The sequence below is a fragment of the Notothenia coriiceps genome, unplaced genomic scaffold (genome assembly GCF_000735185.1).
Source record: "Notothenia coriiceps isolate Sejong01 unplaced genomic scaffold, NC01 NC01_scaffold00024275, whole genome shotgun sequence".
Lineage (NCBI taxonomy): Eukaryota > Metazoa > Chordata > Actinopteri > Perciformes > Nototheniidae > Notothenia > Notothenia coriiceps.
Window position 1 is genome coordinate 1 of NW_011356976.1, and position 4,588 is coordinate 4,588.

The 4,588-nt window shown below is 43.0% G+C and overlaps 1 pseudogene; it reads right to left on the reverse strand.

The window, feature by feature from the left end:
• Positions 1 to 1,949: 1,949 nt before the first annotated feature.
• On the reverse strand, positions 1,950 to 2,750 carry LOC104954948 (potassium voltage-gated channel subfamily G member 2 pseudogene; annotated as a pseudogene).
• Between the last annotated feature and the right edge of the window lie 1,838 nt (positions 2,751 to 4,588).

A 4,588-nucleotide genomic window follows, 5' to 3' on the forward strand; every position in this document is an offset into this window, starting at 1 on the left:
TCACTGACAACAACAACAACAACAACAACAACAACAACGTAGGGTCGTATTTCCATCCACCATCCTGCCTGCTATTGTTGAGATGGTGACAGAGGACACACACAACCCCCCCCTCCACACAAACACACACACACACACACACACACACACACACACACACACACACACACACACACACACACACACACATATACATTTTCTGTTGAAGATTTTGAAAAGCTTAAACTATTAATTTTCAAGATTACACTAGTGGTATTACTTCTACAAACTGTAAAGTTGGTTCTCTTGCCATGTCTATGAGTTTATCAGCTCCTCCAGAGACATTTCCTTTCTAAAATATTTTAATTTGAACTGATCATTCAAGGCTTGAAGAGGTAACAAAGAACAAATACTTCACATTTTTAAATATGTAACAACATTTTACAGATAATACTTATGCAGCTTTAGTAAGTAAGTCTTGTAATGCAATACTTTTACTGAGTTATGTTCAAGGCCTTCAGCAGGGTGAACGTGAAGGTGTCTGGGCAGGCTGGGTTAAAGAAGACATATTATGCTAGTTTTCAGGTTCATATTAGTATATAGTTCCTCTCCTATGACATGTTTCCATGCTTTAATGTTCAAAAAGCCTCTTTTCACCCTCTGTCTGAAACCAGAGCCCAGTCTGCTCTGATTGGTTAGCTGGCCGGCTCTGTTTTGATTGCTCAATTGCTTGGAGAGGTCCTGCACCTTAGCCTATCACATACAATGTGCTGTAGCGCTAGCCAATAGAAGCGCTAGTGTTACATGGTGATGTCATTATTACTCCCTTTGGAGGGAACTACAGGATTGTAGCCTTTGCGGCCCATTTACATGCACAACAACCTACTACAGGAAAGGGAAAACACCAAAAAGCAGAATGGGGCCTCTTTAAAGTCAGAGTGGTGGTCATTGTTGGGGTATTTCTGGAATCACTGACTTTCCTCAGAGGCAAACTTCCAGTGTCCAAAACATTATCTGGCCTCTCGAAAGGCCTAAGTGCTGCAGTGTTTTCTGTATATTCCAGAGGCCCTGCCTGCATCTCCTCTGTGTGGGCATTACCTGCAGTCCTGTTTCTTCAGGTCCTTTCCAATTACAGCCCTGGTATGATTTACTGTAACTGCAGTCTGCAGGGAAACACATGTTCTCTGTCCTTAATTGTTTACAAGTTTCCAAACAGAGCATGATGGCTGTATAAGAGCACCTCTTCCTCCTACTGGGCAAATTCCAGCTAAAAATCAAACTTGCCTAATCAATAATTGTACTGCTTTTGTTAAAAAGTGATGCCTAAGTGTTTTAGTTCACTTTTTGTTCAGAAGGAGACTGCATCTGGCTTGAAAAATTGAATGAAATTCTTCACTTTTTCGCAAACCCAGTAATTCTTGCTTTTCTTGGTAACCCCCAAAACTCCTTTTTAGTGACACCATTTTAAGATGACGGTATCTAATAAACGTCCAATAAATGATGTCGCTAAGAGGCTAAGTTTGGCTCATTGCTGTGACACTTTCCAAATAAGCAGTCTGTGCTAATGTTGACTCCATGATATTTAATAAAGAAAACAAAAAATAAATAAAGCGAGACCATACAGTCAACAGATAATATCTGAACCAAATCATCTCTTTGTCTTTCCAAACAAGCCCGGCACACAACAGGTGGACTAAATCACTAAAACCACACACATGTGACAATAGCTGGAAATTATAGCTTACAAATGTGTGTGGTGTAAATACAAAATTATAATAATACAAATAATAAACAATGGCTAAATAAGCATTTTTTGGCTCCTAAAATGAGCTCTCATAAAAATACTTTGGAGTGTAGCTGCAGGAATTTGCTCTTATTAACCACAATAATATTACACAGATGTTTTAGCAAGGGTTTATACATTTGGCTACAGTATTTGATGTCACTGGAGGATTGCTTTGTTATGTCTTTCATTCCAAGGTAATAAGACGAGGTAATATGTCTCTTTCTGGACAGTTATCCGGCCAACTGTCTCTTTCTCTCATGCTCTCCTCCGCCTCGCTGGCCAGCTCGTGGCCCCTCTCCTCCTTCCACAGCCAGTTGTGCTCCTCCTTCATCTCCCTGGAGGTGTGTTGGAACGTGTGGAAGATGGAAGTGGAAGGGAACGACAGAAGGAGGATCCCTGACAAGATGAGGATCAGTGCCACCACTTGGCCCGGTACGCTGCTTGGCACCATGTCGCCGTACCCCACCGTGGTGACAGCGATGATGGACCACCAGTACAATGCTGGGATGCTGCTGAAGCTGACCATGGGGGACTTGGCGGCGTGGGGGGCCAGCTCACTCTCAGCCAGGTGTATGAGTGGAGAGAAGAGAGTCACAGCCACGCACACAAAGAGCAGGAGCAGGCCGAAGTCTGTCACACTGCGCTGGATAGTCAGCCCCAAGGTCTTCAGACCCAGAGAGTGGCGGGCCAGTCTCATGATGTAGAGGATCCGCAGGGCCCTCATCACACGCAGGATCAAACCCAGTTTATCCAGGGTGCTCTTTTCTGTACCGTCCTCTGTGTCCCCAATAGGCCCAGACCTGAGATCCAGCAGGGAGACGTAGAAGGGAAAGATGGCAACAGCATCGATTATGTTCAGAGGGCCGCGGGCAAACTCAAGCTTGCTCTGTGTGTAGAGAAATCTCACGAGAAACTCAATGGAGAACCAAGCCACACAAACAGACTCCACCACAAACAGGTTGCGACACTTTTGGGAGCATTTACCCTGTGGAGAAAACACAAGAACAAGATACAAGGTGAGTTTTCCAGGCCTTGAAATTAGGTGAAGTTTCGGTAAATGTACTGACATTGAAAAGATAAAATAATTTTTTTAATGAGCCATATTATCTGGGACTTGTTTTATGCTATGAAAAATGATCATATACAGTATGAGCTTTAACATTCTAAAAAGTTGAATGATTCTTCTAAATAACATTGCATAATTATAAGTTCCTCCCAAAAAGCCAGGGTATGTAGCAAAAGTGGGCATGGAAGAGGTAGTTCTAATTAATGACACCATCCACTTGAGTGATGTTACCAATCAATTAATTATAATTTGTTTTGTAGCTATTTATAATTAGAGTAGGCCTATTGATGGAAACTGTAATTCAACCATGATTTATCAGAATCATCATTCAAAACTCTTAAACTTTTAAGTTGGATGAAATAATTGTATAATATGTATAAAATACGTCTTTTTTTGTTAGATTGATGACAACCTGACGCATCTTTTAGTCATGCTGCTATAGGCCTAAACTGCTCCTCTCCTGCTCTTCCTCTCCACCTGTGTGCATTCTTATCCTAATATGCATCCAGTGTGCATGTATCTGTTTGTAATCGTTAGCATAGCGCTAACAACAGCTAATGACTAACGGCTCTAAACCATGCTCTAAACACACAGCAGGACTGCCAGCTTCTGTTCAGTGGAATAGAAAGGGTTGAACAGTAAAACGCAGTTTAATTCGACAACACACATTTACAGTAGTTTGATTTAAAAGAGAAACTTTGAGGTTGCCAGACCAGTAGATACCTCCACGGGGTGGGAGCGGTTCAGTCTGTAGGGGATTGGACTATGCACCGAAGGGTCGCCGGTTCACGTCCCGATCAGACCAAAAAATAGGGAGTGTGGACTGGTACTGGAGAGGAGCTAGTTCACCTCCTGGGCCACTGCCGAAGTGCCCTTGAGCAAGGCCCCTAACCCCCAACTCACTGCTCACTGACGCCGGCTTGATTGGCTGCCTCTGCTCTGACCTCTCAACTGCATGTGCATGTTGTAAAAAGTGTGTACTATGTGTACTGTATGACCTGTATAAAAACGCATGTGTGTGTACGACAGAGTGGAAACTGAATTCCCCCTTGGGTGATTAATAAAGGTCCATCTTCTTCTTCTTCACTTTGACGTGTGACTCTGTGCTGTAAGTATTTTTCACTAGAATCTATAATTGATGATAATAGACAGTTGCAAGAAAATGTGAACCCTTTGGAATTACCTGGATTTCTGCATAAGTTGGTCATAAAATGGAGGAAGCCACTGCTGTCCAGAAAAAACATTGCTGCACGTTTGAAGTTTGCAAAAGAGCACCTGGATGTTCCACAGCACTACTGGCAAAATATTCTGTGGACAGATGAAACCAAAGTTGAGTTGTTTGGAAGGAACACACAACGCTATGTGTGGAGAAAAAAAGGCACAGCACACCAACATCAAAACCTCATCCCAACTGTGAAGTATGGTGGAGGGAGCATCATGGTTTGGGGCTGCTTTGCTGCCTCAGGGCCTGGACAGATTGCCATCATCGACGGAAAAATGAATTCTCAAGTTTATCAAGACATTTTGCTGGAGAACTTAAGGCCATCTGTCCACCAATTGAAGCTCAACAGAAGATGGGTGATGCAACAGGACAACGACCCAAAGCACAGAAGTAAATCAACAACAGAATGGCTTCAACTGAAGAAAATACGCCTTCTGGAGTGGCCCAGTCAGAGTCCTGACCTCAACCCAATTGAGATGCTGTGGCATGACCTCAAGAGAGCGATTCACACCAGACATCCCAAGAATATTGCTGA